Source organism: Gymnoscopelus microlampas (genome assembly GCF_963454915.1).
Source record: "Gymnoscopelus microlampas genome assembly, chromosome: 3".
NCBI classification, from domain to species: Eukaryota; Metazoa; Chordata; class Actinopteri; order Myctophiformes; family Myctophidae; genus Gymnoscopelus; species Gymnoscopelus microlampas.
In genome coordinates this window covers 29,136,218-29,158,715 of record NC_139940.1, presented here as the reverse complement: position 1 = coordinate 29,158,715, position 22,498 = coordinate 29,136,218, and positions in this window count along the sequence as shown.

The window sequence follows — 22,498 nt, the reverse complement described above, 5'->3', positions numbered from 1 at the left end:
TTGTGCTTTATTGCATGAGAGACAGGCATGAGGTAGGAATATAACCCAGGACATTGCAATCGCATGGTCACACACATTAACTAGCGATGTCATCATGCAGTGTGCCCCTTTGCTATTTTTCTCCTCACCAGATGCATGTAAAAACATGAAAGTCTGCACAATATATAAGGAAGGCGGCTCAAATAAAAAGGAAAAAAGGGAGCACCTGATAGCTGAGTGGTTATAGGGTACATACAGTACCACCTAGGGCAGGCTCTAATGCCTGACAGCGTGTCCCTGGTTCGACACCTGGGCCGGGGCAGACTATTTGCGGCATGTCACCTCCCTGCTGTTTCTCTCTGTTTCCTGTCTATATCCGCTGTCACTATCAATAAAAGCTCAGACCCCCCCCCCCCCAAAAAAAAGGGAAGAAAGAAAGGAACAGTACTGTATATACAGTACTATTATATACATCCTACTGTACCATGACAATGCAATGCAGCAGAGTGGTCCTGCCTGAAGACCAGAAACCTTCCCCTTTGGCTGACTAGTAGAAATGTTAATGTAGTTCAAGCTGAAATGGGCTCGACAGTAGAAAGCAATCTAAAAACAGACCCCCAGGGTAAAACGTCCTCGCTGTCACACTTCTCATAATTTTGTTCCGTAATTTTATTTAATCAAAAACATTACACAAATGTACAGTATATACTGACTGAGTCTGAATGACTAGATTGGTTGGATTATAATTTCCCATTTCACGTCAAGGACAGGTACAAATTATTCCATCACAGCACATCGCTCGGAACAATGCATGTCCGTTCCCCATAAACTTCAATTAATAGCTGATTAATAGCTTCTATGTAAACCATGTTGTATTATCTAACCAAAATGAGGCTACAGAATAAGACAAAGTATGCATCATTCATTTGATCTTGCAAGATTTCTCAGTTGTAGTATTGTTTTCTTTTATAATGAATTATCAAATGCCATTTTATGGCCAATTTTGACAGCCCTACACAGCACCAGGCCTCCAAGTCAACTTCTGGCCTACTTCTTTAACCCTGACTCACTCTTTTGTAGCCTCATCAATCAGAGTCAGTGCAGAGCTCTAAGGTGATTCAGTATTAGCTTTCACAGGTCTGCTAAGGCTACAAATGTTGTCCTCCTGCCAAAGAGGGGAAGGCCACTGCAGCACAGATAATGTAAGCTTGTATGGAAGCATGCACACACACACACACACACACACACACACACACACACACACACACACACACACACACACACACACACACACACACACACACACACACACACACACACACACACACCACACTCCCAGCATACGTGGGAGTGTATGAATAAGTGCAGTCCATTTATAAACCATCACATAATTGTATTTATTACATTTAGCTGACTCAGGATGGATGCTTTTGTTTTGTTCTTTTAATGTATCCAGTGTTACTGAGATGCACTGCAGTGACAAGAACTTGAAACAGTCCTCTTGTCAGTTTTCTGGAGAAACCTTGCATCACAATCACATATTCTATTATCACTGTTCTTGTCCGAGTAGCCGAACAAAAGTAATTTTACTCTTATGTATCGGTACAAAAGACGTATCAAAATAAAGACCAATCAGAGTCAGTGCAGAGCTCTAAGGTGATTTAGTATTAGCTTTCACAGGTCTGCTAAGGCTACAAATGTTGTCCTCCTGCCAAAGAGGGGAAGCTCACTGCAGCACAGATAATGTAAGCTTGTATGGAAGCGCACACACACACACACACACACACACACACACACACACACACACGTGCGCACACACACGATTGAATCTGCACCAGTACATCATCTATACTATAATTTACCTATAATTAAATTAATTGTGTGTGTGTGTGTGTGTGTGGCCGGCGTAACTCAGAAAGCGTCTGACCGAACAGTCTCAAACTTGCCGTGTGTGTCTCATATGAGGTGTGCAGTACCGAATGGCTGAGAACCAAAAAACAATGAATATCTGTACCTGTGTGACTGCGGATCTGAGGAGAACACATTTTGTGTGTGTCGGGAGATTGTATGAAACGAAAGTGGGAAAAAGCCTAAAATGGATGAGTGTGATTGAAGAATGGCAGTAATGTTTGGGTGGAGGATGAGAAGTAATACATCCTTATCAAAATTCTAAGAAACGTGTGTGAGAACAAAAGGTACAGTGTGGGATGTATGAGAGAGGAGGTCGTCATAACATGTATGATGACCATGTATTCCCGTCTTGCTTATCGTTCACGACATGCATGGCCCTGAGTAGGCTCTAATTTGTGGAGGTGTATTGTCGTGAGGCATTTCCCAAGGTAAAGGGGAATGTTTTTCCCTGCGTGTTTGGTATTTTGAGGACTTGCTTTGCGCCAATGTTGGAGGAGAGACACAGCAGGGAGGGGGTTTGCAAATCAGCAATGCACGAAACGGGCATATAGTGAGGCACGCACTCATTGCATTCTGCTATTTTTGTCACTTAGCTGGAGGAGTTGTACCCAGATATACTGTACATCTCCAAAATCAAACAAACCGGTTTGCCTACTGTTTCACTTTTGGTATAAATCCCACAAGCTGGAAACTCAACGCTGTTGTGCTGAGTTCAGTGCACTGCTCTAAAAGTAATGAAAAGCGATCATTTAATTGGTCATGATTGAATCCTGCAATACATCCACCACTGACAACGTATTCGGCCTAATTCATCCCATCTCACCACTGTGCCGCGGGTACTCCACCTTCTCCGGTCCGGAAAACACCAAAAGTCTGTTGCCACGCCCCACCCAGCACACCATCAGAGCTTTGTGCCGGTTCGTCTTTCTCTCCAAAACAGGGTCCTCTATGACTATGTCATTGTTTGGGGGGGTTTTCGGAGCCTCTCAGGCTGATAACTGTGAAGACATGTTATGTTATAGCTAAAGTGAAACAGCTATGTAGAGTTAAATGAGGACAACGAACTAGGAGTTGCATTCCTACTTCGTTCACCCTTGCCAAGAAAAATGTATGCACACAATTCTGTAAGGTGCTGTGGACTGACGTATTGAGCAAGTTGCATGTAGAAATTCCATACAGACAATACATGAACTTTGCTGGTGAGTGGATAAAATAATTTGTGATTTGAGGTGATGAAGTTACAGTGTTGATTTTGAAATGTGTCCAGGAATTCTATGGATTTCGGCTAAAATTACAGTCTTATCTAATTCAATGTTTTTTCCTTTTCTTTGGTGTTTTGCCAGCATTGCAGACATGCATGTTGTAGGCAGGGTGGTCATACTATAGTGGCAGCCTTTAGATAAGACTGGACCCTGTCTGAATGTGTCTTTATTCTGACCCACTTTCATGCCCCAACTCCTTAGTTTCTCACACACTGGCTCTCTGCAGACGTTTCGACTTTCTCACACTTATCCAGGAAGAACTCCCCGGTGTGTGTCTCTGTGTGCCAGACTTCTACATGTGTTGGCCAGACGGAAGCCACAACAACGCACGCACGCACGCACGTACACACACACACACACACACACACACACACACACACACACACACACACACACACACACACACACACACACACACGCATGTACATGCATTCAAGGTCATTCATAGCGGCAGCACCACACCCTATAAGCCAGTGTGCCAATAGCCTTGTCAGGGAATCTACCAAGCTCATTTACAGCCAGGCTTTTGTCCACTGCAGTTTTTTTTTTTTTTTTTTTTTTAATATTCAAGATTTTTTCATCACTTTTTATGTGTCATTTTTTATTTGATTCTTTACTCTGAGTGTGTGTGTGTGTGTGTGTGTGTGTGTGTGTGTGTGTGTGTGTGTGTGTGTGTGTGTGTGTGTGTAGGTGTAGGTGGGTGGGGGGAAGAGGGTGTTAACTGGGATAAAATGTTGTCGCGTGCGTCAAACTTTTACGTGTGTATCTTTGAGGCCAGTGGGCCAGCAGATGCAGACCTGGATGACAGCAGCAGATAACAGAGAGAGACGTTTAGAGAGGTGACTCTGAGGTTAAAGACAGACAGGGTGGGTCTATTTTCCCTGCCAGGAAAATATTAAAGCTAACATCTGGAACCTCTCCCTCACAACACAGTAATAACTTACAATAGTGCTTTAGAAATACTTATAATGTGTGTGACTGTGTGTGTGTGTGTGTGTGTGTGTGTGTGTGTGTGTGTGTGTGTGTGTGTGTGTGTGTGTGTGTGTGTGTGTGTGTGTGTGTGTGTGTGTGTGTGTGTGTGTGTGTGTGTGTGTGTGTGTTACTGACTGTCTGTTGGCACCCAATTTCACTAGGCCTACTAGGTCAAGGAACGACAACTTTATTTTCAAATATATAATTACAGGAATTAACAACCAGACTTTGTAGATTACACAGATACTTGAATGACAGTAATCTGTTCATAATTACGCTTGGTATTGACATTGGAGCTTGGGGGGGTCGTGCCCACATTATTGCAAAGTATAATGTCAAATTTTCAATGTGTTCACTGTCCAAATATGAATTTCCATACAGGCTACTGTAGCCTATCTACTCTGGTTGCCCTGTGCCTTTTCAAACTCATACACAACCCAAAAACATTGCCATCACATGCCCCAGACAGGGGGAAAGGTGGGGAGAGGTAGGGCATGCCTCCTGCATTCTACTGTGCTCACCTTTCTAGTTTTATTTTGGCTTGTGCTGGTATGGACCTTGACCTGGGCTGGGCTGCTGAAAATAGGGCTGAGAGAGAGAGAGAGAGAGAGAGAGAGAGAGAGAGAGAGAGAGAGAGAGAGAGAGAGAGAGAGAGAGAGAGAGAGAGAGAGAGAGAGAGAGAGAGAGAGAGAGAGAGAGAGAGAGCAGACATACACATATACACACAAGGGCTCCCTAGGGAGGGCCAGTGTAGGTAGCCTTTCAAATTTAAAGTCCCTCTGAACGTGATTTTACAGACTTTCCTCTGGAAACTACTCAACAATCACTGTGCTTTTGTGTGCGTGCGTGCATGCGTGCGTGCGTGTGTGCGTGCGTGCGTGCGTGCGTGTGAAAAAAATTCAGACAGAATCACGATCCATGATCTTATCATGATTCTTTTTCATGTTGATTTTTAAGATTATTATTATTTTACTAGTATTATTATTAAGATAGATGATTAAATATATGATTGTTAATATACTAGAGTCTCAGCCGCGCACGGGGCTCTAGGGCTGTGAGGGCGCGCTTATTTTGGGGTACCAAAATGGTGGGATAGAACTTTCCAAAAGTTAAAAAAAAAAAAAAAAAAAATGAAAAAAATGTTTATATTTCTTTTTTACGTGGGGGTCCGCGGACCCCCTGGGAGTGTTGGGACCCCCGGGGACCCCCTGGAACATGGCGGACCCCTTCGGCTGTTTTTTTTTTTTTCATGAAGGTGTTTGCTTGTTTCTGGCGCAAATGTGGCAACACTGATATTCAATATGGGGGACCCCCGGGTCCCCTGGGAGTGTCGGGACCCCCGCCAAACATCGCGGATCCTTTTGGACCCCCGCGAAACATCGCATGCAAGAGGTTGCACATGAACTCTGCAGCCGCACTGAGGCGCTCCAACACAAACACTCTGATGCTCCCCTAAATCCATTCCAGGGTTTGAAAATACCCACTTGACAAAGGGGTGACGTGCCAATGACCAATAAACTCCACTTCGGGATTTCGCAAAGACCCACAAAAGCGTGCAGTAGTCCACACACACACACACACACACACACACACACAGCGTGCTGAGAGCTAAAGGGAACTAACCTCGCGTCACCAGTCTTTCCACCTCGGAGGAAATAAAAGGTAACACAATGGTGTACACGAAATGTTGTCCGCCTCGCGGTGTTTGGGTCTCGCTGGGCGGTGGTCAGCGATGACGCTAAGGAACAACATGGCCGACCGTAATGTTGTGAGTTTGTGTTGGCCGCAATTAATTATGCTTCGAGGGGGCAGATGTGTGCTGAGCAGTGAGAAGTGGCCTACAGACTGCGTGAAGTAATTGTGCGTGTTGTGACTTGTGTTGTTAGTGACATTGATATGTTGTTTTTGTGTTTATTCCGACACAGTGACAGGGGGAAATTATGGGTTTTGGTTTGTGCAATGTATTATAGGATGTAACCGCACCAGTCCTCTTTGCAGCACCTATTTAATTCGGAGTAGGCTGTGCGCTACAGATGTGTCAAACAGGGACCCCTCCCAGTTTGACTCGCATTTGAGATGCTTAAACAGGAACGCCATGTGACGTTCGAACATTGCCGTTGCAAACTTTGCAAATACGTTTTGTTTGCACCATGTCGAATTTGGAATATCCAAACCAGTTCCATAAGACCGACAAAGTGCTTTCCAGTCAACAACATAATCATAATAAATCATAGATAATCATAATAAATCATGGTCCACAAAAGCAAGACTCAAGACTCAATTCAAAAGCAGACAAACAACACATTAGTGGACTTGACCAGATATAAACCATGGGCCTCAAAGCAAGAGAATAAGGTGGGCGTTTAAATTTGATTTAAAACTGTCAATAGGGCAGGACCGAATGTGGGAAGGGAGACTATTCCATGGTTTGGGGTCAGCGACAGAAAGCACAGCCCTGTCAGCTTTGGTTTTGAGTGACCTGGGGGCAGAAAGTGTAAGCAGACCAGTGATGTATTATGGAGCTAATCCATTTAGGGTTTTAAAAACAACTTGAAAATGCTGGAGGCGGCTGACTGAAGGATGTGTCTGTGAAATGCCAGAAACTGGAGGTGATCTCTTAGATATTCTTCATTTTATCGATGAAAACATTTCTCCCATGAGTCTTTAATGAAAGTGGGGGCAGTGACAGCAGCAGCATGATGTTAAGATGGAGTTGATGGTATTAATAGTATTTCGGGTCTGTGGGCATTTTTATGGCGTGGCTCTGCAAGAAGTTAGCCGTTGATGGCTGTGCGTGCGTGCGTGCGTGCGTGTGTGTGGATAGACAATCCAGAGCTAATCCCGCAAACCACCAGACCCGATCAGTGGCACATTTCTTGTGCCGGCTGCCAGTACAGGCCACAGAAGTACCTCCACACAATCTTTCTGTCATACGTGATAGACATGCCATAGACTCCATAGATGACTGATTTGATTGATTGATTGATTGATTGATTGATTGATTTATTGATTGAAAATGTTATTAGGCAAAAAGAATGTAAAACATCACAATTACATTAATAATACTTTTGTCTAAAAGGTCCGTCCAAAAAAGTCCTTGCGGACTTGTTTCCGTTGGGGTCCTTGGTATTGATGCCACAGGCTGGTCACATGAAGGTCGATATCCACATTGGAGCCACGTCGTTTCTAATCATATGAATCCCCAGATCCACATAATTTTCAAGTTGTTAATTAATTCAGCATAATATTCTGACTTAACTATCTTTGCAGATGTTTGGTAAAAGCTTCAAACGGTCTTTGAAGATACCATATGTGCCCTGGAGTTTGTCTTTCTTCCATTTGTTTGTCTGTCTGTCTGTCTGTCCGGGGTTAATCTCACATGGCCCGATCCCCGCCAAATTTCTTGTGAAGGCTTCCAGTAGGTCAAGGAAGATTTTTTTTCACATATGTTTACTTTTATATTTTGTATATGGAGACATACATCATAGATCTGTCATAGATGACTGACATAATGGGCTGGTCTAATGAAGTCCAAGATCCACATAGGAATCACGCCGTTGTTGATCCCCATCTTGTTTGAACACTATTGCTACAGTAGGACCTTTACATTACCAAAGCTGTCAAAGAAATCCACATTTACTTTGTGAACACACTCAGTGTGTTTGTTTCTGACAAAATCTGTGTGTATCCACTTCTATGGAAAGAGTTACAATATCTTGTTGGGTTGTCATTGTTCTGTATGTAAATTTAAAGCATTCCTGATTCCAGTCAAACTTAAGCCTATATGAGTCATTACTGTTACTGTTACTCTCAGTCAGTAGCACATGCACAGAGATGGTTAAAACCGGTCTATTTGTAGTGTTTTAGTCTGCTCCCTCCCTCTCACCCGAGGGAGCCATGATTCTATCAAGTGGTCTATCACACAGCAGTTATAAGAGCATGACCGACTCGGCTTAAAACTTCACGGGAGCCTTTAGAGAGGTTCGGCTGCACCCACTCAACCTAGGCTCTGCGTAGACCCCTTCTCAGTTTGTTGTGGAAACGGTTGACTATAACATCAGTTGTGAATATTGCCGGCCCCTCGTCTGTCTGTCTGTCTGTCTGTCTGTCTGTCTGTCTGTCGTTCTGTCGTTCTGTCAGTGGTTATGTAGGCCGAGGTCACAGGGGGTGGGGGGGGGGGGACTGAGAGAGAGAGAGAAAGAGAGACAGAGACAGAGACAGAGACAGAGACAGATGCAGACAGACAGAGGGAGACGGGAAGAAGGGGGATGAATCGTAGTCTTTTTTTCCCTAGTCATAACATTGTCAGTTTAAGGGAAGTGAAAGAAGGTTTTGAGGCTCAATGTAGCCTGACAGCGCGCCGCGGGTTCGACTCCCGATCCCGAAGGCCTTTGCTGCATGTCACTCCCCTTCTCTCTCCCCATTTCCTGTCAGCCTACTAGACTGTCAAATAAAGGCATGAGAGCCCAAAAATAAATCTAAAAAGAAAAAAGAAAGAAGGTTTTGATAACACTGATGAGAGGTACTGTAGGACCTTGGTGATTTCACCTGTCCGGACCCTGGATGGAGGCCTGGATGACATGGCCTTGGAGGACAACACTGTTCCTTTTCTATCCTACCAGATAGCAAATGGCCTTAACCACTTATGCCCTATTTTATTCTTTGGTCTTTGATCTAGGTGAGGTTGTTGATCTGCTATTTTTGAGACAGACGCCAGTGTTAATGTGGTTAAGTTGGTGCTTCAGGTTTCTGATTGGACAAGTAGAGTAGCAAGGAGAGCACTTGAATGCAATGAATTTACTAGTGAACCTTCACACCGGGGCTCTTCTACGCTGACGTTCACAATCCACGGATGGAATATTTTTGACTGGAACAATGTGTGAGAAAGAGGTATAACAACATAAACAAAGGCGAGCAGTTGGTGAACCCCGGCAGACACCTTATGTGTGACCCATTTTCAACGGCCTACTGCTATAGAAATACTGGTAAGCCCTTGCCCCATAGCCTTAAGAACTATGCCATGGACAATAAGTAGGCTATGGCTTAGTGGACATACTTTTCCAATTTCACAGAGAATCTCTGCTGAGCAGGTAAATCAGTAGGGATTTATGTGTGTAAGCATGTCATGGGAAAGTCATGTCATAAAGTCAGAGGGATCTCTTTTTGCATTTTTTAAAAATTAGTCTTATGTGGAGGAAGGGTATCAACTATATGATCTTCACCAGCCGTTGCTTTGAAAACAAGCCCGTATATGAACTGTGCTCTTTCTTTATTCAGTGCTTGAACTTGTATTTCTTGTTGGAATGGACATTATCCCTATAGCAGGGCATTTTCTTTAAGTGGCCTACATGGGTGTCAAACTCCTGGCAAGTGCAGCTGTAGTAGTTCTGAGATCAAAGACATAGATGTAGCCGCACACTGTAGCTCCCTTTGCACAACTTTATTAGTTAACAAACACAGAGCGTTTCAAGCCCATGCCCGCCTTTCTTTCTTTCTTTCTTTGATCCAGCTGATTCACCTTCACTTATACTGTAGTTCACCAACTTTTGTAAAGTTTGTGACTGGCGTTAGCTCTGCAGGAGGCTATAAATCAATAAGAGGGTGAGTCTGTGTGTTTGTCGGAACTAATAACACTGCTGGACCGATCAGGGCCAAATTTCTTGTGCGCGCTGCAAGTAGTCATTACTCTTTCAGGACTGTACTCGCAAAATGCGCGACTTAGTTTTAAATGAAGGAGTATCTGTCACATGTAGTGCTGCAATCTCTCAGACTCTCTATTTGTGTTGAGGGCCAAATGCATATACGTGCGGCATGTGTCATGATGTCTCTGTGTGTGTTGGGGGGTGCACCTAAATTCGTGCACACATTTTTGATTATATGTATGTGCTATTGTCTGTGTATGTTCTGTTGGTTGCTGTGTGTGTCTATGAGCCCTATTTTGTAACGATTTATGGTGCAAAGTGGCGCACGGTCTAAACACCTGGTGCAAATGCCTTGACACTCCAATTAGAGTGTCATCTGTTTCCCTTTCCCGTATTCTGCTGGGTGTAAGTTTGGGCCCTATGTCTGTCTGGAGAATTGGTGTTGAAAAAACAAACACTAAACCAGGGTCTTCAACAAGGGGTCCGGGACACATAGGAGGTCCCATAGACTGTAAAATGTATGGACAAAGTGAACCCCATTGGTTTCTACAGACCGTTTTGAAGCCACTTTTTCTGAGAATTGAAATCCACCATCTTTGAACTTCCGGTCCCGAAATGAAACCGGAAAGGAGTGCTATTGGCTGCATTCGCAGCGAGGGCGGGACTTCACTCGGTAGAACCAGTAGAAGCCCTAGAAACATACCCTACTTTATCATTCATTTTAAAATAAATGGGACCATAATTTACTAAACGCATATCATGATGATTTAAAAAATACTTTAAACTAGCGAAAACATAAAATGTTTATGAAAATGTTTACAAAGATAATAAAATCAAGTGTAAAGTCCGGCCAAAACCTCATTCACTTGAGAGTATATTTTCCTGCAGTATTCACTGCACTGCAGAAGGTATAATAGCGACATCTGCTGGGCCATTAATAGGAACTGCATGGCTTAAGAGAACCCGGAAATGGGCTTCAATTCCAGCACCGATTCCTTGGTCCTTGGGAAGTCCTCAGAGTGGGACTACAGGGGGGCCACCAAATGTTTGTGTGATAGGAACCTTTTTTTAACGTTAACCACTTGAACTCTAGAATCCCTATTCTGGGGGAACATTCATCGAAAATGTACAATCTACAAGCTAAAGTGAGCTTGTAGATCGGCTATTTTCGGTAAAGAGGTTTGGTGTAGAGGGGGGGGGAAAGAGCAGACTTATAAATGTCAGAAAATATACATAAACAAAAGAATATATCATTTATACAACACTGATGCTAGTGCTGTCAAACAAGTCTATTAAGCTATCTATGAAATATACTGTATTAAAAAGTGAGGGCGATGTGTTGGGAGCTCCGCAAACAATTGCCTGGGAACCATTTTTTCTTTCGTGACAAACTGAAATTTAGCAATATCTACTTTGGTGATAGGACCTTGATTACAAAATGATGTCTAGTAATATCAGTTTAGCGTAGTTTAGGGACCTTGGCAACTATACAATGACGAGAATCACCTCAGCCACGCTCACCACGGGACGTATCCGGATCCCATCTCCCTGTTTGGTGTGGAACTTGTTAAAGCACTAATGTGCCCTATACTTCCCCCCACCCTGGACCCTTTGCAGTTCGCATATCGTACCAGCAGGAGTACGGAGGACGCCATACAGTAGCTCACGTCCTTCATACTGCCCTCTCCCACCTGGAGGGGAACACACAGATACACAGACAGTAATACAGGGGTAACATAATCTCTCGCCCTGCCTTCGGCTGGCAGAGATAATTAAATAGCCCATGAATAACTTAATTGCTTGTTTCAGTTATAAATAAATTGCAAATTGATTGATTTAAAAGCGAGCTGACTAAAACTCTGATTATATTGTAAAAGTGTCCATTATGTACAGTACAGTACGATACTGTACACATAGAAGTGCTGGGTAGATTCCATATCAACCTATAGAATTTGGGACATCTCACCTTGATAAAATTATGGAAAGCATTGTAGCATTTATACAGTGAGTGATTATTTGTTCTAGGCAGAGGGGCTGCCAAGAGTATAACGTGATGCAATCATACTATCAGTTACATAGGATTCAAACCTAAACTGTATGAAGTTTAGCACATTTAGCGAACACATCTTCAAACATTTAAGTTCTTCAGGGTTCATTGGGTTCACTGGGTTCAACTCTCTTGGTGATACAATATTTTCTATTCAAGTTTTACAATAACTTCATTTCGATAATCTAATATCTCAACAGTGAATATTCGGATGCTGCAGGACATGTTGAGCAATCGCAGAGTAGATTCAGTTCAGTCTAACCATGTGTGGAGCAGTGGAAACACTGAAATAGTGCACAGACCTGGGGTCTGTGCAAAACAGAGATATGAGATATCAGGCCTGAGTTGACACGTCTGAATGACTGTGTATGCAGGCATTTTCTGGTAAACAAAGGAGGTGTATCTTATTGAAGCAATATGTTGTCTTAAAGACAATACAGACAGACAGACAGACAGACAGACAGACAGACAGACAGACAGACAGACAGACAGACAGACAGACAGACAGACAGAAATAAAGAGAATGAGAGAGGAATGAACAGTTCTCTAATCGGATGGAGCGGTTCTTTCAGAAGGATAGGAATGAGCCAAACCTCCCGGTTATTCACCCCCGCCACTGTAACCCGACTCAACACACCGACATTTGAGGTGAATTACCTTCCACCAAGTCACGGTCAAATTGATTATCCTCAAAATCTCTGTAACGCAGACGCTTTGTTTACAAAATCAAATTCAAGCTGTCTGGCTAGCTGGACCCCCAGCACAATCTGGGACAGATAACACAAAGAGAGAGTGAGGGGGTGACACAAAAAGAGAAAGGGGGTTAAAAGTCAGGGAGAAAGGGTGACCAAGAATGCATGAGAAACGATTTATTATGACTCAATCCAGTGAGAGTATTATGAGAATATAGTCTTGCAGAGCTCCATGTTGGACTGTGGTTGAAGTATACTGGCCCAACTAAGGTGTGATGTTAACCAATAAGGGGAAGAATTGATAGGCTGCTATAGGCTACACTGTAGCCGCTACATATAATCAAATTGTCTACCAGTGCTGCATTTTAAGAGCTTACACTTTCAATTGATGTTTTCTCTTTCTGCTGCTCAGCTCACAAAAAAACATCATGCTGTTTTTTTTCACTGGATCATTGTGACTACTGCGTATGTGTCTTTTCACTGACAACAGCATGTGTCTTTATTGTTGAATTACTGTAACTGTGACACGAAACACTGTGCAAGTCGGGGGAGACCTTATACAGTACATGCAGTAACATCAGTAGTAGCAGTTTTATATGCAATGAGATTGTGTAACATCTTCGACCAAAGCTTCTGTTTTGCTCTTCGATCATCATCTGTTGTCCATTGAGGGCCGGTGGACCACAGCTGAACTTTTGGGCTACAGAGGCTATGCAGACAAGCTCACCTTTGTATCACGGGGGTCGAAGAATATCAATTTCACCTTGGGGGATCGGACTTGGCTCACGTTCCCTCATTCCTTATCAAACTGTCAGATCGTGCTCACTCTTTGCTGATCTGTCTCGCTTTTTATTTTTTTGCCTGAGGGATAACAATGTTACATTGGTTCCATAATAACTCAGCGTTCATGCTGTATACAGTACATGAGCAAGCTTTTCTCCCTGTCAAATCGGTCTGTCAGTCTGTGAGGTGCTGTCTGTGTCGAGTTAGTAAGATTGACGGCTTGGTCAATCCCCCACCCATGTTACCACACTCTGTCAGGCCTGGCTTACATATCCCACTGGGGGTGGTGGGGGGGGGGGGGGGGTAGAGGGATGGAGGGAACTGGGAAACAGTAAAGGAGTTGGCGGGAAGGACAGTGAGGGGGAGGAGACAGAGACAAGGACATGGAGAGATGGAGAGAACGATCTGGAGGAAAGGAAATGATATCTGAGAAGAGAGAGCTAATAAAGCAAAGCGAGGGATGTGGTGTGAGAGGAAGAAGAAGATGGAATGAAAGGACAGAATAATGGTTGGAGGGGGAGACTGGTCAGGATGGAGAGATCAAACAGAGTATCAGAGCAGAGGAAGGGAGACAAATTGGGGAAATTGGATGGGATGAGAAGTAGAGAGTGATAAATGTGGTGACGGAGGAGAGAGGAAAGGAGAAGGTGGGAAACATATGGGATACGGACAGACAGAGACTGTGAAAGATAGAGCAAGGGAGAGAAGGAAGGAGACTATTTTGATGGATGGAGGCGAGAAACGAATGGGTGGCCTTGAGGTTAGGAGTGTGCACGGGGAGGAGAGGTATGAATCAAAAAGAGACATAGATTGAGAGTGAAGAGACTCAGAAGTGGCAAGAGAGGCATATAGTGTTGGATGATGGAGAAAGAAGTGCATGGGGGGATGAAAAGAGGTACAGTATGTGGGACTGGAGATATACGGAGACAGAGGGATGTAAATACATCGGGAAGATGGAGTGATATAGCATGTGTGATGGAGAAAAGATAGGGGGTTATAAAGGCAATAGGAATAAGAGGTGTGATGCACGATTGGGAGTGACAGGGTTTGGCGCGAGGGATGAGGGAACAGGAGAATGGGGAGAAGGTAAATGGGGAGAAGGTAAAAAAGGGATGTGGCAAATAGAAACCATGTGCATTTATGTTATAGTGGGTGAGAGGAGAGAGAAAGGGGTGTTAGGACAAAGAGAGATATACTGTAAGCTCGCCCAGTCAGTGGTATGGTTTCGCTTATCCTTATAGACACCCCCCGTACTTTCACTCTCTGTCTGAGATATCAGAACACGGAAAGTTAATATTTTGCTCATGACAAATACTGTTTCTAACATTCTCTGGTTTAAATTACTCAAAGCTAAACATAACCCAAGAATGACTGTGGGGCCAAAATCCATTGGTCCCTGTATTTTAAATAGTCTACAGTATATGATAAAACAGTAAAAGACCCCTTCAACACAGTTTTGAAATCAGCCTGAGTGAAATCCGCCTGAGTGAATTCCTTTCAATGCAGACGTTTCCAAGGTTCAATCATCCCTTTTCACAAAGCAAAACTATAGGTTCAGGAACAATAAGAACATACTGTATGCAAGTTACAGTACAAGGTCACTTAGGCCCTATGGTGAGTACTGTACCAGGATGTTGCATAAAGATAGTTCTCGTTCTCAGCAAAGCAGCCTTCAGTAAAGTATAATAACATCTGGACCTGTGCAGTTTTGAAGCCATGGCCCGACATTCATGCCTTCTTAAAACAATATCCTATGATTTTTGCTCACTTACTGTATTGAGAATATCACTGGAATATTTACCACCACATTTATATTGGTGAATGACACATCTGTCTTAAAGGGACTACACCATGAATTTTAACTTGTCCTTTTTTGTGTGTTTTTGGTCTCCCCTACCTCTCTTCTATCCCCAAAAATATCCCAGTTTGAGCACTCAGCATATCTGGGGTTTTATGTAAATTGGTCTCAAAACAGGCCAACTGATTTGCCCCCGCCCGTGACGTCACAACCGATACAATCCCTCCTGTTTTTCAGTTGCAACATTTATATATATTTTTTTCTCTTTTTTTTCTTTTTTACCTTTTTCACACAGAACCAGGAGATAACATGCATACAAACTGGCTCAATAGCGCCACCTGCCAAATCAGGACAATGTGGTATTGCAGGCGAAAGTGCTTTATAAGCCAGAGTTAGAAAGTTAGTTGGAATGAGTATATCTGAGGCTTTATTTAGGCTCAAACCTTTTGAAAAACGTTTGAGGGACATAAACAATATGATATTAAATATTAAATATTTTTTTAAATGCATGGTGTAGATCCTTTAATTGTTAATCAGTATGATCAACAAACTTACACATTCTATTTGAACTTTCAACAGGGCAAGTTGTTTGTTATCTTAAAAAAAAAGTTTTATGTGGACAAATTCCTTAATGAGCTGGACTAACAAACGTGATGTTACTTGGATTCAAAAGAAACTACTTCCACAGCACCAATTTGAAGTGCTATATTTGAATTCACATTCACAGCCTGGATAGGACATAGTGATGTATCATGCAATAGTTCTTTGAAATCTGCAGTTCCTTAACCCCATGACCTTTGAAAGACCTTTTGAAGGGTCTAGTTTAACCATGACACATTCATTATCCTCACTTCTAACCATTGACAAGAAGAGCACCACATGTCAAAAATATGAATGAAATGTGCAGCCATTCCACAATCAAATCAATAAATTATTGTGAGACAAATTTCCTCTGAAGTGACTCACCGCTGGCCTGGGGCATGAAGCTGTGTGTACAGTACAGTACATCACTCAGACCCCTGCTGTCTTAGTCTAGAAAACCAGCTTCATGCGAGGATAAACACCTGTTTATCACCACAACGCTGAAAATGTGGAAATGGGATTTGAATCATTTTAATGGGCTTTCGGTTCAGCACGTCAAGGACCACATCAACCGAGAGAAAAGGGAAATGCAAGCTGAAGTTAAATTCACTTTGCATGTCTAATGTCTGTCCTATCACTCAGACCCCTACTGGCTGGTTCAATGTTACGTAACCGACAAAAGAGTGACTAGCGTAAAACTAGTATGAAATAACAACAGATGCTCTTGGTAAATACTGTAAATACTGGAACATGGAAAGTAGATGAAAGGTGGCCACTGCTGGGAGATGAAGACATGACTCACTAACACTCACATTATGATTTAATATATGCAGTAGCAGTAGTGTGGCTTCTCTGCAACTATGTCATGTGGATGCAACCTTCTCCTTAACCCACATATTGCCTGGTAAGGCAGACAGCGTATGGTAAGTAATAAGGCAAGTCAGCATTTGAATCACTCAATATATAAATTGGGCAATAGTTGAGTAAGTGAGCGCCAGAGAGAGAGCGAGAGAGAGAAACACATTGTGCCATCACTCCATCAGACATCAGTACGAGGCTGCGTTCATATGCACCCGGCCAAACTATGTTTTACGATTCGTCAGAGAGAGCGATAAAGAGATAAATGGAGAGAGAGAGTCTCTATGCTCTACTGAGCGTGTTTTGTTGTTGTTCCTGGAAATTAGTTCTTGGAAAGATTTGCTAAATCTTATATACTACAACATGTGATGCATGTCTTTGAAGAGCAACAGTCACTCGGCAACTGCACAAGTTCCACTACGTATTTATTACGTAGTAATCCCTTTAGAGTTATGCTTACTCAGTACAAACTCTTAATACTTAGAAACAGTGCTCTCCAAAGTGAAGAGAATAGCGTGAGATTTGCTGTGAGGAGCTTGAATCCCCACAGCAAAATCCAGGCTATATTCTGATCCAGTGTATTATTAATCAAATAATGACAGTTGTGTACATGGGGGATTGTGACATTGTGACAGAATTGCTGTGTGTGTGTGTGTGTGTGTGTGTGTGTGTGTGTGTGTGTGTGTGTGTGTGTGTGTGTGTGTGTGTGTGTGTGTGTGTGTGTGTGTGTGTGTGTGTGTGTGTGTGTGTGTGTGTGTGTGTGTGTGTGTGTTTGTGTGTGTGTGAGAAAGATGTTTGTCTTCCAAGGAGTGGGACTTCCAGAAGTTGCTGGCAAATGTGTGTGTGAGACTGTGTGTGAGACTGTGTGTGCGTGCATGTGTGCATGTGTGCGTGCGTGCGTGCGTGCGTACGTGCGTGCGTCCGTGCGTCCGTGCGTGAAAGACGCTTGTCTTCCAACGAGTGGGACTTCCAGAAGTTGCTGGCAAATTCCAAGGAGCCCTCAGGAGTGAACTGCAGCATCTCCGAGTCTCCAGAAGGAGTTAGTAAAAGGCTTATAACTTGGCCCGTTCTGTTGGCTAAAGACTGTTTTGCAGAATTTCATGAGCCTCGCTGCCCTCACTGTAGATGCTGTGAATGCCACCAGAGCTCTCAGAGACTCTAGTACCACGAAGCCTCCAGAACAACAACATCTCAGGCCCAGATAGAATTCCTGCTGACAAGTTGTCAATGGTCTGCCAAATCAACAAGAAAGTGAGCATGATGTGCATGCAACTGTGTATGCATATCTATGTTGGTTATTGTGTGTGCGTGCATGCATGCATGCGTGCGTGCAAGCGAGTGTACATCTGTTAGCCATCCAGCCAGTACACACAGCATGGATCAAAGCCTGTTGTCTGCTTTGTCTCTCAGTGGAAGTACTGAGGTGCTATTTCTTGGTTTCTCGGTTGTCTCTCACTCCTTTCTTTGACACTCTTTGACACCCCCCCCCCCCCCCCCCCACACACACACACACACACACACACACACACACACACACACACACACACACACACACACACACACACACACTGCACAGTCACTCTTCTATATTACAACCTTCAATGGAACCACTTGGCCTTCTCCCTTCCCTGTGTGTGAAGTTTTCATGAGAATGTAGTGAGGTGTTTAAAGGCTCATTATTGGAGGAAAAACAACAACATGTTCCTCCTAGGAGAATCAGTCACTCCGCTGAGGATGGACACATTTCTGTAGCCATGATGCTCCTAGGTTTTCTCTACAGTTGTTTTTATAGACCTACAGTATGAGTTTTTCTCCAATTGTAAATGTGAATTTCAGCTGTACAGTATTGCATATATTTTAGATTTTCTTTATTTTCTATCATAATTCTCTGTATCTGTATGTTTATGATTCACTGTTGAAACTTCTTTCCACTTAATGTTCTTGAGGGGTAAAATGTTATCATTTAAACACACAGTTTTGGTAAGTGGTGCAGTGACCTACAGTACTATATGTCATTTAGTATGGCTCTCTTTAAAATCCTATATTTCAGGCCTTATAGAAACAGTAATGTGAAGAATATTTACAGTACATGTTTAAACCTGAGCTACAAATGGAGTGGTGGAGAGTTACGCCAAATTTATACTTTGCTGTATGATGGCATTGCTTGCCAAAAATAACAGCCCTAATGGCAGCCGTATATGTTGATGCATCACATTTCTCTGTTATTTTCAATGAGCAACACCATCGCACCACAAAGTATAAATTAAGCCTCTTTCCCACTGAACAAAAACCCACTAACATCTGGCTTTTATCTTTATTGGGAAAGGTTACAATCGACATTCATTCCCGGGGACAAATGACTCTGCAGTAGTGACCGGTATCTATTGGCAATGATGGAAACATGACACTTGGGTAGAAACACAGATTTTCACCCCTTTTCCGGCATGATGCTATAAGAGAGCTTTTCCATGTAAGGAAGTAGCTAAGGAGAGTATACCAAGAGATATGTGTGAGCCGGGAAAATAATTAATGAGCACAGTTCAGTTCACAGTTCTTGTTCCACAAGATTACAGCATATTGTATTATTTTCATTTAAAATTAAATTTGAATTTGTAATCAGAATCCGCTATTATAACGCCCAGCCCATGCCTTGTCAATCACAATCAATCCCAAAACAATTAATGTCATCGGTTTGGATTGTTGTAAAGCATATTGCCTCTGGACAGCACACGCCTGCCGAGAGAGAGGTTAGATAGACAGAGGTAAAATAATTTAGTGTGTGTTTGTGTGTGTGTGTGTGTGTGTGTGTGTGTGTGTGTGTGTGTGTGTGTGTGTGTGTGTGTGTGTGTGTGTGTGTGTGTGTGTGTGTGTGTGTGTGTGTGTGTGCGTGCGTGCGTGCGTGCGTGCGTGCGTGCGTGCGTGCGTGCGTGCGTGCGTGCGTGCGTGCGTGCGAGAGAGAGGGAGCTACTTGCAAGCACATCACTTTCGTGATATGATGTCGAACGTGACACTAGAAAAAACAACATATTTTCACTCTGATGTAGTACTATAGTGATTGGGGCAACAAAAAAATAATACAAAGGCGCACTCATTTTCTGGCAATGGGAAAAACATAATTGCCTATATTTTGTGCATGTTTTCCCGCATTTAAAACCCCATATACTGTGCTATTTTTTGGTAGGAAAATGGTACTAGGCTTTCTGTTTTTGTTTGCTCTTTAACATAATGAAGTGAAACCCTGGAAGTTTTAGTTCAATGTAATTAATTTCCATACCTCAGTTACGGGTAATTAAACCCTAGATTCCATGGTTTTGGGTTCCCTCAACCCCTGCAGCTACAGGTCAATCTTAGTGCAACACCCAAGCATCCACAGGAACACACTGTCAACTCAGCAGAGGTTGTTTTCACCTATACGTAAGTGTATGATTCACTGCTAATTTACTTCATTTACTGTATTATTCCCAGTGAAAGAGATTAGAGTAACTGCACACATGCAGTAACTGCATGTGTTTTGTTGAAACCTCATACCTCAATTTAGAAGGAATTCAATTGAGAAAACCTGTCTGATTCCTCTCTATTCATGGGTTGACGCTAACAGTTGCCCAATTGCCCCAAGGCAAGTAATGTAAAACTTCTGGTTGACTGAACATTTTTGGATAGTTTTAGGGATAGAGTAGCAACATTAGCAGCTTAGCTTATGACTGCAAGGAAGCATCTACAATATGGGAGCTGTCACATGAAGTGAGAGGTTTTGAAGGAACTTCTTATTCTATCCTCCTAAATGGACTGAACTTTAAAGAGGGTCGCGTGAAACCTTGTTTGGCACCCACCACCCTCCAGTTAGCAGCCTGCTTGTAGTAAGCTGATAGACAAATGGTGGGGAGGTGCTAACAAACGAGACAAATTAACCTCAACTAACCCCATTAGTCTCTGTGGCTGGTAACGGAGCCACACCATGATCCAGGCCTCTGATGTCCTGACACACTCGTGACCCTCCTCAGACTCAGGGTTAGAGAGCTGGTCTATGCTGTTATGGTTGATTAATAGGTATGCATGGACCTGGTATTAAGCCTTTTGGTATTATTAGCACAATACTGACCAAAAAAGGGTACATAAAGTGATAATGTTTATTTTTTTAGAATTAGTATTGATAATGTATGGTGATGATAAGCAAAAGTATTATAATGTTCAAATTCAAAATTCAACTAGCAGATTTCTTATTTCGTCTCATAATACAGTAGTGATGTTGGTCACACATTCACTGTGTTCATCATGTGTTATTCTGTAACATCAGAATGAGTATTCATCTACAGTATTATTTTGTCATGTTAAGGTGTGCATGAAGGTAGACTCGTTGACTAATGGAAACATCTAATAAAAGTTAGTTCAGTCAGCCCTGAACTAATACGGCTGCAAAGTTAATAGGAGTTTGAGGGTTCCTTCCGATAAATAACACTGATGAAGGTTCTATAAAGTCTGACCATAAACCATTGTTGTAATTGCAGTCAGGGTTACTGTGGCGCGCGCGCGCGCGTGTGTGTGTGTGTGTGTGTGTGTGTGTGTGTCTGCGCGCGTGCGCGCGTGGGTGTGTGTGTACCAATTAAAAACTTTCCTGGTGTCAGAAAAGAGGTTAAATTGCAGGTCCTGGGTGGTTCTCATTACTTAGATGACTAAAGTCATGTTACGGTTCAAAAGTGTGTGTGTGTGTGTGTGTGTGTGTGTGTGTGTGTGTGTGTGTGTGTGTGTGTGTGTGTGTGTGTGTGTGTGTGTGTGTGTGTGTGTGTGTGTGTGTGTGTGTGTGTGTGTGTGTGCGTGCGTGCGTGCGTGCGTGCGTGCGTGCGTGCGTGCGTGCGTGCGTGCGTGCGTGCGTGTGTGCGTGCGTGTGTTACTCAGCATCATTAAACATCCAATCCAAATTATGGATTGAGGCTTTCACTGTGAGGTGTACAATTACAGGATTTAAGGGGCCTACTTATAGGGGAAATATAGGCCACGTTCTACTCGTGCTGCGTAGGTTAAAGATCACAGTAACATTACCTCTGGAGTTTGTTAAAAAAAACACTTATTGCATCATCGCACCATAATTGCCTTTCCTGGCAAAATAAAGGTGAAGTAAGTTAATGAAATACTGTGTCATGGTCTGGCTCCTTTTTCATACACAAGGTGTAACATTGCCTTCTCCACTTTTTCCATGCTGTAGGACATTCCCATAAAATGACAGCATTTCTCAGACCACCTACAGACCTGTACTATACATTGTTGAAAATGTCACACAATTCCACACATGCTAAGCTGAAATATTGTGATAACATGCTTCATTGGCACAAAACATTTTCAGATGGGGGGTCCGTGGCCATATATTATCAATTTGGGGGTCCTTGACACAAAAAAGTTTGAGAACTACACTACTGATTTAGAAGGCATTTGTAGAATCGGCCTCAGGTCTTAATGGGTTAAGGTGATTAAAGTGATCTGTTTGATGTTATTTTACCAGAGCTTGCTCGATGCCACACAGAAATACTATACTGTATATGGAGAGTTAGGCCCCATGTGCCACATACATTTTTATATTAAACATATTGTTGATGACTAATAACTAAGAGTGACAGGGAGTTTATGAATGTATAGTTTGTGTGTATGAGTAGGTGTGAATGTGTGTGCATGTACATTATGTGCGTGCACAGTTGGAATCATCTTTCTTGTGGTTGGAAAATGGTCTGGAGAAGTAATCTATGTCGTTTCTCTGAAATACTATTTGCTAGCCCAGCAGCCCACCCAGTTCCCAGGTTGGTGATAAATGCAGAGTTAATCAGCAAAAGCCAAAAGAGACATTTCTCAACCCTCACAGACTGGATTCCCTGAACTGCAATGGTCTGTGTTACTACTGTAAATACTTCATCCTTCCAACAGGATGTCTTTCAGTGACCTGAGGGCAAATGGAAGAAGAGGAACATCCTAAATGTTTGACGTCA